Source organism: Camelus ferus, chromosome X (assembly GCF_009834535.1).
Source record: "Camelus ferus isolate YT-003-E chromosome X, BCGSAC_Cfer_1.0, whole genome shotgun sequence".
Taxonomy (NCBI): Eukaryota; Metazoa; Chordata; class Mammalia; order Artiodactyla; family Camelidae; genus Camelus; species Camelus ferus.
In genome coordinates this window covers 19,280,391-19,294,833 of record NC_045732.1, presented here as the reverse complement: position 1 = coordinate 19,294,833, position 14,443 = coordinate 19,280,391, and the positions used below count along the sequence as shown (strand labels likewise).

At 44.1% G+C, this 14,443-nt stretch overlaps 1 protein-coding gene and 1 non-coding gene across 9 annotated transcripts in view; one reads left to right on the top strand and one right to left on the bottom strand.

Annotated features, from left to right (window-relative positions):
* Positions 1-1,624: 1,624 nt before the first annotated feature.
* Positions 1,625-1,697, bottom strand: TRNAV-UAC. Its single transcript has one exon. It is a non-coding gene; the product is annotated as a tRNA-Val (tRNA).
* Positions 1,698-1,807: 110 nt separating this feature from the next.
* PPEF1 (protein phosphatase with EF-hand domain 1) overlaps positions 1,808-14,443 on the top strand; it is a 124,973-nt gene continuing 112,337 nt past the window's right edge. For 4 of the 8 annotated variants that reach the window (XM_032475728.1, XM_032475725.1, XM_032475722.1 and 1 more), the window contains exons 1-3: positions 1,809-2,188; positions 2,709-2,953; positions 3,885-3,937. The gene's annotated coding sequence lies outside the window, so the exon portion shown is untranslated. Of the gene's footprint in view, positions 2,189-2,708; positions 2,954-3,884; positions 3,938-14,443 lie in introns of all 8 variants that reach the window. The other 4 variants (XM_032475729.1, XM_032475727.1, XM_032475724.1 and 1 more) reach the window with 2 other exon arrangements.

The window sequence follows — 14,443 nt, the reverse complement described above, 5'->3', positions numbered from 1 at the left end:
AATAGAAACTAGAATCAGAAGACCCAGGTCTTAATCCTTTCTCTGCCATCATCTTCTAGGGGTGACCTTGAGCAATTTCCTGCCAAATAAGCACTAACATTCTCAAATTATATGAAAATGACATGGATTCCCCTCCCAGAAATCACACCTATTCACTCAGGAAAATGCTAAATACTAATTTTGGCGGGAAGGGGGGTGATAGTTATACACAAATATTTACATTGCTGTTATTTATAACAACAAAATACTGCAAACAATCTACATGGCCAAGCTTAGGGGATGCAGGCAGGGCAGCAGGCAGGGTTAAGAGCACAGATTCCCAAGCCAGAATGGATGCAAATCCCAGCTCAACCAGTTGTTATGTGACCTTGGGAAATTTACTTAAGGTCTCCGTGCCTCGATTTTCTCATCTGTAAGATGGTGATAATAATGCCTACTTCACAGAGTTAGTTTGAAGCTTAAATGGAATGATATATGTATAAATACTTAGAATAGTGCTTAACATAATTAGCTACTATTATACAGCCATTAAGAATAAAGTTGATTGGAGAAAAGAGTAGTTGTTTAATGGATACAGAGTTTCAGTTTTCCAAGGTGAGAAAGTTCTGGAAATCTTTCTCAAAACAGTGTGAATATACTTAGCATTTCTGAACTACACACTTAAAAATGGTTAAGATGGTTAAAAGAAAGTTAATGAAGTGATTATAATAACAGAGGCAATCACGTGTTATACCCTTGAATTAGATAAGGATACAAATTTACACACTGTATGAGTAAAACTATGTGGAAAAATGCAGAGAAAAATACTGAGTTTTCCCTTCCCTTTTAAATTCTTGGCTACCCCTATCTCTCCTCACCCCCAGGGTCCCAGACACCTTTACTTCATTCCTCTTGTCAAAGATGAAAAAGGCCAATATTAGAAAGAGAATAATAACTTCCCAAAGCAATACAGGAACAAAAAGGAACTAGAGGAACGTTTAGTCATTCAATCAGCATTTTGGGGGTGTCTACAAGCTAGAGGCTTCATTAAACAGACGAAGTCTATTCAACAAACCCTACTGCTGCTGTATTAAGAAGAAAAGGACTATTTTTTTCTCTGCTCCGTATTTTAGAGTTTAATGAAAAGTTAAAGCTTTAATAATAATGGTAATAATAAACTTTTAATAATTCAATTGCAGTCAAAGTGCTGCTGTATTGCCCTATTTTAGTTGGAGGTTGCGGGGCCGTCCTGCTCGGGTTTGTAGGCAAAGGGCTGAGCCAAGTGATCTTGGTTCCAACGAGCGCCGGATTTCCCGAGGCCGCCCGGGAGCACCCAAGGAGAGGTAGGGGTAGGACCAGGGTGGGGCGAGTGTGCCCTCGGGACTACGACACGGCCGGGCCCCCCAACTCTGCTGTTTCCCAGGTCGGGCGAGGGCGGCGGGGATAGGAGGAGAGGGTATCGGTCATTACGCTTCTGCGATAAAAACATGCCAAACAGTAGAAAAATACAATTTTAAAAAAATTTTAACGGGGAAAGAAAAGAACCTCGTCCCTGCTTTTCATGGGGAAAGAAAAGAACCTCCTCCCTGCTTTTCATCCAGGCTTAATAAGAAAGGTATGTCTAAAAAGAGCGGTCTTCTTGACCTGGTTCCACTGGGGCTCGAACCCAGGACCTTCTGCGTGTAAAGCAGACGTGATAACCACTACACTATGGAACCCTTACGCTGAGGCTCTGCATAGTTAGTTTATTCATAGAGTCTCAAGAGAAACAGAACCTCGGCTGAAGCCCCGCCCCTTCTCCGTAGCTCCACCCCTGCCGTGGCCCGGCGCCGCCTGTGAGATTTGGTGTTCGCGGCGGGTCCTGGGACAGGCTTGCTCTCCCTGCCCGCCGGTTACGTCGCCCCTGAGAACAGGGCAAGGCTGGAGCGTGGGTTACCCTCCTGGCGAGAGTGCCGTCCCTTATTCACCTGTCCCCAAGTTTTCCCGCAGCCGGGGCGTCGGCGAGGTCGGCCCAGCGGGCGGAAGCGGACAGTGCCCCTGGCACGGCCCCTTCTGGCAGCTTCCCTCAGCTCGTGAGGGACCCGCACTTCCCCATTTTCCTCACGGGCACACTGAGCCGCTTCCGGCAGCGTCGGAGGCCTTGAGTCCGGAGCAGGGCGCACAGGAGCACCACTAGGAGCCAGAGATTCAGGCAGCGCGGGGTTTGGGGGTGAGCCGGGGGGGGGGGTCATTTTTATATTGGCCTTTATTTTGCCAGGGTTGGAAAAGGCAGCTGGTCAGTCGGCCTCTTGCCCGAGGGTATAGGCTTCTCTAACCTTTTCCACAGCATTCCTCCCCTTCCGAAGGCCCAGAGGGGCTAAAATTCACGGCGCTTCTGTTTGATCTGATTTGTGGGGGTGGGGGAGGGGTGAGGGCCTATGTAGACAGGTCGCCCCTATATGGCCGCGGGGTGGGGAGGGATGAAGCAGGACCGGCCACAAGATTTCAGGGGCCCAATGCAAAATGAAAATGCCAGGTTCCTTGAATATAAATTAGTAAGAATTCCAAAACCGTGAGAGCAGAGCGTTAAACCCAGCGTGGGCCCGCGAGAGTGCGGGTCGCAGCCTATGAACCTCCCGCTGTGCTTCCAGGACTGTAGTCCAGATAAGGGGCTGGGACCCTCATTACGAAGGGCGCCTGTATGGTCTCATTTCTTGGTTTTCATTGTCGGTGCCATTTGTCCTCCCCAGTGCTTCTGGATGAATCTTCGTCACCACCCTAGGATCGCTCGCCATCCGCAAGCTTGAAAACCCACTTAAAACCATTTGGGGGGGCCTCTTAAGTGCTGAGTTGGACATGGCTGAAGGCTGCAGCTGTCTTTTCCCTGGCGTCTTCCTCTGAGGCTGGCAGAATGATGGAGGAGTGACACTGATTGTATGAAAGCAACCCCTTCAGCCAACTCGTGTCTTCCTGGGAAGGCCCCTGGAAGAAACAGGTGGGTGGAAGGCACACTGATCTAGGTGCGGTGATCAGGATTGTAGTCGTGCCTTGCTACTCACTAGCTGTGTACTCTTGAATGCAGTTTACCTCCCAGGCCTCTGTATTGCCCTTTGTGAAATGTATGGGTTGGAGTAGACACCTCCACTTTGTCCTCTGGATCTAAATGTTGTCTCTGATTTCCGGGGTTGGGAAAATGGAGGCATTTATTTGCCATGTAAATTTTTCCACAGAAATAGAGGCAGGCCGGCTTGGGTTCTCCAGTACTAGGTTTCCTATATCCTAGTTAGCTCCCTGTAATATTCATCATGGGCCCCTTCTAGAATGCCTTTTGGTTGATACATTTCGAGAGGCCTCTTGAGCACATGACACTTAGATTGTGGAGCCATGAGATGACCATGAGTGGACAGCCACCAACTGGAGGATGAATTCCTGAAAGCTCCATGTTTCCTGCTAGTCAGTGAGCCATAATGACTCCTATGATGCCCAGTAATCAGTGTATTTCACCTGTTTCCAAACTCTTGTTAGTTCAAAACAAGGCCGCTGAGAATTGGGCCTAAAATGACACCCAGCAGTTGTGTTTCGGCTTGTCTTTTGGGAATGCTTTGCCTTTCCTCAAGCTTTTTGTCTGCCCGTGCTCTAAGGGTGGGTCCCACAACTGCACGCTTTGGCCCGCTTCTACTCCAAATAGGAAGGAGACTGGTGCACCTCAGATGCATGCAACATGGGATTCTGCCTTTTGCGAAAAACTCTTGTTTCTTTTCTCCATTCTGATAAGGAGGGAAGCGTTTGTTCCACTCCCCTGCTACCCTCAAGGTGTAGTCACAATCTCTATTAATTAGTAAAGTGCGATATGGCTTACAAAGCACTTTCACACACATTCCTATGAAGTAGCCACAGTAAGTATTACTGTCTCCATTTTTTTTCAGCTGAAGAAGTTGAAGGTGAAGGGTTTGAATGCCTTGCCAAGACCATTCCGCTGGTGAGTGGTAGGGCTGGGCTCATACTCAGTCTTCTGATACCTGAGTGATTTTGAGAGGCCCTTGTCCATAAAGGCTACATGCTGTTCCCATAAGAGTACCATTGGTCTCTTGGTCTATTGTAATATTCCATATGCATGCCAGCGAGGAAATGGATATCTTTTTTGTCTTTTTTAATTTTTAAATGAAATCCTCAAAAGCAGAAACCCAGAGCCTGACAGAAACCACTGTTGATGACTTTGACCTTGATACTACCAGCATCGTGGGTAGTATGGCCACAGTTTCGCCTGGCAGTTCAGTCCGTTCAGTCAGATTTTTGAGGCCTGTCACCCCCAGGTCTGCCCATAATCATCTGAACTACCACACAAATATAGAGACAAACTAGCAAATAAAGACCAGAAGTCACCTCAAACTTTTTGAGTCCTCTGGTTTCTCAGATGTTTAGTGTGGCTTCCCCAGCATTTGGCTTCACTGATGGAGGGTAACTCAGCCAAAGAAACCGCAGCCCCCAAACACTGAACCGACTTAGGAAGCTCCCTTGACCTGACTTCGTTTAGAAACAATTGCACTCTTTCAGTGTATATTCAAGTATTTACTAAGAAAAGTGAGTGGTTACCTTTGTATGGCAGAGTTTACTGTATTTTTCCCCTTTTACAGCTCACCAGAACATTTGAAACTAGCCTGTTAGAGTGGGTATTTGTTGCTTTTGCCCACCTACCTTTTCCTAGTCGCTTACATCCCTCTGTCTTATCCAGCTCCAGTTCTGTGGTCATTTTCATCACTCCTTTGCCCCTTTGTTGCTTGTGCTTGTTGGCAAAACCACAACCTGTTAAATCTAACTCTCTCCCTACTCTGCCCCTTAATATGGGAAGAACATATTCAGGCCTACTGGTTTCACATTAAATTCTTGACTAAGGACGTCAAGTGTGTCCTTAATGCAGCCCAGAATCCTGTCGACCCTCCCTGTCCATTCATTTTCCACCTCTCCTAAAGGACAGTTTTCAATCTTCTCTTCTAAACTTCCTGTACCTCCTTCCCCAACCTCACCTATAGCTGATGACCTTGCTTCCTTATTTCAGTGAAATAAATGGAAGCAATCAGAAGAGAACTTCCATACGTATCCTCCACATCTGCTCACTTACCTACATCTGTGCCCTCATAGATCTGGACCAGGACTCTGCCTCTAAATCAGGGCTTCTTAACTACAGCCCTGTTGACATTAGGGACTGGGTAACTCTTTGTCATGGGGGCTGTCGTGTGTGTTGTAGGATGTTTCACAGCATCCCTGGCCTTTACTCACTAGATGCCGATAACACCATTCCCTGAGTTGTGACAACCCAAAATGTTCCGGGGGGGACAAAATCTTGGGGACTATTAGGTGATGTCTGGAGATGCTTTGGACTGTCATGACTGGGGTCATGGGGTTAGTATGCTGCTGGCGTCTAGTGCGTAGGGACCAGGGATGCAGTGAAATATTCTTAAGTACACAGAATAGCCATCCAAAACAAAAAATAATTGGATTGCAAATGTCAGGAGTGCCATGACTGAGAAATCCTGCCCTAGATAAATTGTCTGCACTGCTGTTGAAACCCAGCCTTCTAGCTGCTCTTGCCTACTCAAGGGAAGCGCTCCAGCACTTCCCCCCCACTTTCTCCTACATCATTATGTACTTTATCTGTTGGCTCATTCCCCATCAGCAAGCCAACATGCTGTAATTTCTCTCATCATTAAAAAAATAATCTCTTAATCTCATTTCCGCCTCAACTGCTCCCATTTCTCTACTCTCCTTTATGGCAAAACTCTTCGAAAATGTGTCTATAGGCGGTCTCTCCTGTTTCTCTCCCTTTGGAAGCACTTTCCCCTCCCAGCTTGTAGGGTACTGCCCTCTCCTGATTCTTGTTTCCTGCCTTACCAGCCACCCCTTCTCAGTTACCTTTGCTGGATCTCGTCTCTGATCTCTAAACCTGGGTGTACTGCAGGCCTCAGCTCTTAGACTTCCCTGTTCTCTCCACTCTGGTGACCTCATTCAATCTAATGGCTTTAAATACCGTCTGTAGCCTACATGACTTCCAAAGTTATATCTCTAGTCCATACTTTTTCTCAAAACTCCAAATGTGCCTACTAAACATCTCCATTTACGTGTCTAATAGATATCTCAATCCAATTAAGTCTGTATCTAAACTTCCATCTCCACCCCCTCTCCTTTCTCTGTCTCCCTTATTTTCCTTATCTCAGATAATGGAAACTTTATCTTTCCAGTTATTTAGTCCTAAAATGTAGAAAGAAAATGGAAGAAATCATACCTGATTCTTCTTTCCCCTACCCTCCAAATCTAATTTCACTAGGAAGTGCTATTGGGTACACCTTCAAGATCTATCTAGAATCTAATCACTTTCTGTCATCTCCCCTGCTACCATACTAATCAAAGCCACCATGACTTTTTGTCTGGATCATTGCCAAGAATCTCATATCCTGGCCTTCCAGCTTCTTCCCTTTTTTTCCAGACTATGCTCCACACAGTAGCATGAGTGATCCTTTTAAGACCTCAGTTAGATCATGTCACTCCTCTACTCAAAACCCTTCAGTCACTCCTCGCCTTAACTAGAATGAAAGCCAAAGCTTTACAGGGCCTGCAAGACCCTACATGATTTGATCTCCCATTTATTATCTCTTTGATCATATATCCTATTCCATTGCCTTTAGAAGACAAAAGTTGCCCGCTGGCTGTTCTTCAAACACAGTAGGCCTCTTCTGCCTCAGGACCTTTGCTTTTTCCCTAGGTCACCTCATTGCTTGCCCTCTTACCTTGCCCAGGTATTTTCCCAAATATCTTCTCAGCGCGGCCTTTCCTGACTGCCCTATTCAAAATTGCTATTTTTCTTTCCCCTTCATCCTGGAGCTCAGTATCCCTCTTCCCTGCTTAATTTTTTCTACAGCACTTATAGCCATCTAATTTTCTAGATATTTACTTATTTTGTTGATTGTCCTCATCATTCTCAACTAGAATGCAAGTTCCATGGAGGCATGAATTTGGTTTTGTTTATTGCTAAATTCCACAGAACTTCAGTAGTGCCTAGTCCATAGTAAGCACTCAATAAATATGTCTTGAATAAATCTGTTCCAGGTTAGAGATGACTCAAGCCAGGTCAGTCAGTCCCAGTTAGAGCTAATCCTGGGCCTTTTGCATGAATTTCTGAGAAGAGACATTTCTTTGTTCACCCTGGACTGAACGTGAGGTAACCCAGAGGCTGGAGGTTCTGCTGCCATCTTACTATTGCACTGTATTAGATGAGGCTCTTAGTTGCCTACAGCAGAACCTTCTTGTCCAAAATATTTGCTGCTCTTTCCCATGGAGGATTCTTACACCATTGCCCCACTGATAGGCTCGACTGAATGACTTGCTTTCTCCAACTGAACGTGGACAGAAGTGATATGCATCACTTCCAAGCACAAGTGTGAAGAGCCAGCTTGTGGTTCACTGCTTTGATGTTTTCCCTTTGCTCTGAGACCCACGATGCCCCCGAGAAAGGTTGGCCTGAGTCTTAGAGGGAAGACTGCATGTTACAGGACTGCAGCTGCCCTGTGCTGGCCGTGGAACAGGAATGGAAAATAAACCTTGATAAGCCAGAGCCACTAAGATTTGGGTGTAATGTCACCTCTGCTGATTCAACACTCCTACTAGTTTCAGAAGAAAATGAGTCTATTAAAGGATATTCAGAGGCCCACAGGCTCTCCGTGAAAGACTTGGAGACTCCAAAGCCAGAAATAATGTCTAAGTCTCATTTCAGGGCTTTGGTCACTGCTGTCTCTGCAGACTGGACCCTTCTGCCATTAACTTTGGTGGAAGATGGCTTTCATAACCCCTTGACTCCTCGTGTTGCTCTCTTCTAAATTCAGGTCTTTGGGAGAGCCTTGGTTATACACCTGTGCTCCTGCTATAAGAGAGGCTGGAAAAGCATATTTCTTGTTTCTCCTTCGGAGAGACAAATGTGGGGAATTAGCCTAACATAGAGAGGATGTTGAGAAGTTCACGTAGGTGACCACAAAGCCTGAAAGACACCCGCTGCCTGCCTGAACCTGAGAATGGAGCCAACAGCAAGTGATTACAGCTGAGAAACAGAGGGACCGGGTGCTACCATTTAAGGCCTCCACCATGTTAGGCCTTCAGTACACTCATTGGCTCTTCAGCGATTGGAAGGGTGCATTTCCAGTTTTGCTTGGGCCAGCTGGAGTCGGGTTTACTGCCACTTGAGACAGAAGGAGTCCTGATGATTCATGTCTAAAATGGATGGGCATCGTCAGTTGCCAGCAGTGCCCAAGTGGCTTGGACGTGTGGAAGTTTCGGTTGCCCTCAGTCCCCAGGAAATGAGGAAAGAGGCTGATGGTCGTGGGACTCACCACTCCTGGTAGGTCAGGGTTTTGGTGCTCTAGCCTCCCGGGGAGCCACCAGTTCTCAGGTGCAGCAGGGCGCTGTTTCCCGGGAGCGCAGCAGCCAGGGCAGCCGAACTATGGAGTGGGCAGCGCATCTGTGGCAGGTACTGTGAGTTGCTTGTTCAATATCCATTCTTCTTTTTGTCAATAATGAAAATAAGAAGACTAAGCACTTGTACAACACTTGCTATGTATAAAAGACTCTTCAAACTCTTTACTCATATTAACTCATTTAATCCTCACAAGAACCCTATAAGAAAGGTTCTGTTTCTGTGCTTAGTTTACAGATGAGAAAACTGAGGCACAGAATAGTGAGGTAACTTGACTAGGTCACACAGCTAGTTAAATAAAGGAGCAGGGTTTTATACCCAGGCCATGTGGCTCCATAGGCTATATTTAACCTCTAAACTGCACTGCCTGATTTTGACTTAGCAATGTGTCCAAATAAAACAGATTGATTTCCTAGGCTTCCTGACAGCTAAAAGAGACTGTGTGACACAATTCTGGCCAATGAGATGCATGGAAGTAGGTGGGCTTCCCAAGCCATTTCTTTAAAAGGTGGTAGACTCAGCTGGTATGCCCCATTTTGCCCTTCGTTTTTCACTTTCTCCTTGGAATGCAAATGTGATGCCGGAGCGAGAGCAGCCATTTTGTGACCATGAGTTGACAATTATGAAGAAGAAAGCTCCATGGCTCAGCAGAAAGAAGGAAGGTGCCTGGGTCCCAGCCCCAGATTTTTACTTCCAGACTCCTTGTAACATGTGAAAAGTACAACCCCTAATTTTCAGTGCCACTGTTTATTGGAAGTTTCATTTACATAAGGGAAAATACAATCCTTACTGATTCAGTATTTCTGTATTTCTCACCCTTAGCTATCTCCTATACCATTTTGACAATGTCTTTCTTCTGCCCACTAGCTACTGAAGGACTGCCTCAGTGTCCCAGTCCCTTGATTGAAATTGTTTATTGTCACATGCCTGCGTTATGCCTAGGAGCACGGTGTTGGGTAGTGTGGGAGGGTTTTTTTTTTTTTTAAGTGTATGACATGGCCCCATCTTAAGGAGTTTGAAAAACATTAATTAACCCAAAGGACTAATTTGTTCCAAGATGTTAATGGATTATAATGGCTGGTGTGGTTTTCCTAACTTTGGATGTTACTTAATTTTAATTAGACCCTATCTTTTCTCTCTTAAAGAAGAGGAGAAGGCAGAGAGGGGCAGGGTGTTACGCAGAAGCCTGTCTAATAGGAAAGATAGGCTCGCGTGATATTCCTCTCAACGCCTGCTCTATATAATCTACAAAATCACCTGCAGTCACATTCAGTGAGCTTAGATTTGATAGATAGCCACTCAAGAGAGAAACAGATCAGCTGAAAATACTTTGTCTTCTTCTCCATTGTTTATATGTCTTGAGATGCCTCCGGGTTCTAAAGTCATTCCCCTGGGACTATAAAACTGAGCCTCACTCCTACAGAACCCCGCTTAGAAGGAAATGTCCGATAGTGGCATCCAGCCAGTGCTAATGGGTGACAGAAATGAAACTGGCTACTCTCTCTACTTCCCTGTAATTTACTGTCTTTAGATTTCCAAGTGGATTCAATTTGCACACAATGGGACTTACCTCTAAGCTATTCCTCACGAGTCTAATGGGAAGATTTCGAGAGTGGTGAAAGTGTTAAACCAGAATCATCTTATGTGTTTCTATTAGTGTTTTTAAGTATTTGTGATTTTTTTTTTTTGATACAATTCGGGTGGAGTCTGAAGGCTATATATAATAAAACTAAAACCCATTAGTAGGTTGTTTAACTCAGTTAGAGGCTGTCTGCAGGCTAGCAGCTTTCCTCTGCTAACTCCTGTTAAAATGCAGTGGGTTCTATTTTGTGCAGACCGAGCAGGCTGCCATGACAACTGTCTGTGAATATTATTTCAATATTAGTCATAGGTTTCCAGTGTCTGCCTCCGGGTCCAACGTTCATTCTAAAACCCAGATGCACATCTATTCTTAAAGGCGTTCTCCTGGACGTGTTTACAAAAAACAAAAACAAAACAGTTTCAGCTGGCTGGGTTTTTTTCTTTTGGAAGAGAAATTTGAATGAATTTACACAATTGCAAATTGTAGATTTTATTGCTGTTCTTTTCTTTTGGAAAGGTGATTTTTTTCATCATTATCTTTTGGAAAAACGAATTTATACTGTACTTGACTATAGATTGGATTAAATAGGAGCCCTGAGATTACTCATATTGCCTGTCTTTAGCTGTTTGCCCTCCTCCCCCGAAAATTGCCTTTTGCCAGAAGAAGAGGATGTGCTGGCTGCCTAGGCCTGTGTTATGTGCCCATCCCTGGGCAGTCATTGTTGCCTGGGAAGTGGGCTCCTGCTCATTGGCTTAAGTCAGTCAAGGCTCACACTTAGAGTGGAGGGTGGTGTCAATCCTATGCAAACCACAGGGCTTAGAATAGGGAGGTTGATCTCAAAAAGGAAAATTGGGGTGCTACTGATACAGGAAAATGTGGGCTGGGAGGATGGCCATGTCCCAGGTCTCGATTGAATCCCTGGGACACGCCCTGCCAAATGTGGGTTCTTGGCTTCATGCAGGTAAGAATTCAAGAGCGAGCCACACTTGAGTAAAAGTAGATTATTCTGAGAGATACATATTCCATAGACAGAGTGCAGGCTGTTTCAGAAGGCAAGAGAGGCCACGAGGTATGGGGGTTGGGTGCTTAGTTTAAAGTAAGAGTAGATACTCCATAGACAGAGTGCTGGCTGTCTCACTCAGAAGGGAGAGTGGTCACGAGGTGTGGGGGTTGCTAGTTTTTAGGGGCTCCATAACTTCATATGCTAACAAGTGGGAGGATTACTCCAACTACTTTGGGGAAGGGGCTGGAATTCCTAGGAGCTGGGCTGTCACTCACCCTTTGACCTTTTACAGTCAGCCTTGAAACTGTCCTGGCGCCTGTGGGAGTGCCATTTAGCATGCTGTTGTATTTCAGTGAGTATATGTTGAAGCTCAAGGTCTTGTGGGAGTTGAATCTTCCACCATCTTGGCGCTAATTGTTGTGTCATTCTTTTAACGGCTGTGCCCTGCCCCTTTCCCTCCTGTCTCACTATTGCAAGGGATCGAGGGGAATACTTGCTGGCCACCTGGTTAGGGAACAGAATGCTGGGCAAATAATAACATTTATTAAATACTAACTGTAAGCCAGGCACCACCCAAATTGCTTTACAAGTGTATTGGTTAGAGAATGTGTCTGGCTGTGTATAACAAGGTCAATGAAATAGCAGGGACTTAACATAGAGGGGTTGACTTTTATCTCATGTGATATTAAGTCAGGAAAGAAGCAACTTCACATCATCCTTCATGTCTCAGGCTCATCCTTGGATCTTTCTGCATTATCATTCTCAGCATGAGCCGCTCTTCCTAATGCACTCAAGAAGGCTGCTACTCCTCCTCCAGGCCTTGTGTCTTGGTTCCAGGCAGACTGGGGGAAGGGCAGAAAGGAAAGGGCTTCTGACAGCTGAATCTTGTCTTTTTTATGAGGAAAATGGCTTTTCTGGGAGCCTCAGCCAGTGGATTCCTGCTTATATCTCATTGGCCAGAACAGAGTCACATGACCACCCCTAACTGCAAGGGATCCTAGCAAATCAAGTTTTGTTGGCTGAGCTCATTGCAACCTAGAACAGAATTGGGGCTTTATTGGTAAGGAAGAAAGGAAAGTGGATATTGGCTAGGCAACTCTTAGTGGCTGCCACAGTATGTATGAACCTGTTTATTCCTTACATCAACCCAGTGTGGGTGGTGCTATTAGTATCCTGGTTTTTAAGAAACAGGCATAGAGAGGTTATGTAATTTTCCCAAGCTCACACACAGCTGTTAAGTGGTGGGCCTGGAAAATTACCCCAAGCAAGCTGACTCTAGAACCAAATTCTCTGATGCTCTGAGACATAGCCTGACCCACAGACTGGACCACATTTCTTCTCCAGGGTGTGTACCCACTCAGGAAATGTAAGCCTCTTTTAGAAATGGTAGCTAATATCTGTTTAGAACTTTATAGTTTATGAAGGGTTTTCCACTTAGATTATTCCATTTACACATTATTATCCCCATTTTAGAAATGAGAAAACTGAGGTTCAGAGAAGTTATGTGAGTTGCCTAAGGTGCCCAGGTTGTAAGTGGCAGAGCTGATATTTCCTTGAAATAGCAAGAATTTACCCCTGGTCCCCTTTCCTAATCCTTCTATTCTTCCATACACAGAGACTTCATTTTTAATTTTTAAAAATGATAGTAGTTTGCTCCAGGCCCTGTATTAACTTTGCAACCTCCTCAGGAAATATAATCTTGGATCTCTCACCAACTTGTTTTCATAGTGCCCCTTTCTTGTAGCCACACCAACAGGAGCACGGCATATCAGTGAGAATTGTGTTCCATAGTAAGAAACACAGAGACCTAGGCACGGAGGTTATTTTTATCTCATGTAGTATAAAATCCAGAGCTTCATTCAAAATGTGAGTCTTCATTACAAATAGCTCCTATCTACCTGTTAAAGGGTCATTAAACATACAGAAATTTCCTGTCCTTGGTTCATCGGATCAATTTATGTTACATTTCCTTAAAACGGCTCTGTAAATCAGACTTCTTACAAAGTAAGAATAACAGTTCACCTCATTGGGGTAAATTAGTGAAATGTTATTACATTACTGATACCTCAGTTTACTTATAATTGTTTTTTTCTCTCATTCTTTCCGAATATTTGAAATCTTGAGCTTATGGCATTATTTTATTTATACATCACAACATTCTCTTGTTCTGCTGAGCCTACGGAATTGACCGTAAAAATCACAAAAGCGTTGTAGAATATAGTTTGACTTTAAAAGTCATGAAAGAGTGGATTGAAAAATAAATAGAGATTTAAACAAAAATTGTACTGTTGTAGAGCAGTGCCTCGCAAAGTAATGCTTCACCATCACTTGGGAAATTAATTAGAAACACAGATTCATAGGCCCTACCCTAGACCTACTGAATCAGAACCTCTGGAGGCTGGGCCCAGGAATCTGTGTTTTAACAAGATCCCCAGGTGATCTATATGCACATGAGAGTTTGAGAAGCACTGTTTTAGAGAGTTTTATGTAAATAAGACTCACAGACTGTGCCCTCTTTGGGATACTGGTAAAAATACTAACTAAAGATTTAGTAAACTAAGACCTGTATTAAACCCTAGATTCTCCTTTGAAAGTCCCCAGATCATAGACTCGGGTTATCTACTCCAGGTCCCTGAACCTTAATTCAAGTGTATGCTTGACTTCATTCCTCTAGCAGCACCTTCACTTGAGTAATCAGTATTTGTCTTTCCCACTGTCAGTTCAAAGGTTATCCTCAGAGAAGCCTTTGCTTGACTTCCTGACTCACTCTTGTAATACACGTACTTCTTTGTAATTTCACTTTTATTTTTATGGTTATTTGATTAATGTTTATGATTTTATGATTATTTGATTACCCTTTGCCTCCCCCGCTAGGCTATAAACTTCATGAGGGAAGGGACCTTGTCAGTTCTGTTAACTGGTGTATCCCCAGGGTCTAGAACAGTACCGGGCACACGATAGATGCTCAACAAATATTTGTTGAATGAATATATGAATAAAACCAAGACAAGAATAAGTATTCTTTTTTTAAAAATTGAAGTATAGTTGATTTACAGTGTTGTGTTAAGAATAAGTATTCTTTTGGGGGGGGTAATTAGGTTTATTTATTTATGTTTTTAGAGGGAGTACTGGGGATTGAACCCAGGACCTTGTGCATGCTAAGCATACACTCTACCACTTGAGCTATACCCTCTCCCAAGAATAAGTATTCTTAAAGAAAATTCCCTAAAAACTTTTCCAAAGTCTTCACCATAAACTCTTAGTCATCTGAGACAATACTAACAAGCGTTTTGAAAAGAAAGCCATTGATCTTTCCCACACCTTGCTTTAGTTAATAGTTTCAATATTCCTCCAAGAAACCAACTGTTCTTTGTTTTTTATGTTCATGAACACAAAAATGGTTGACAGGGAGGCCATGGTGGCAAAAAGAAAGCTTGAGGAA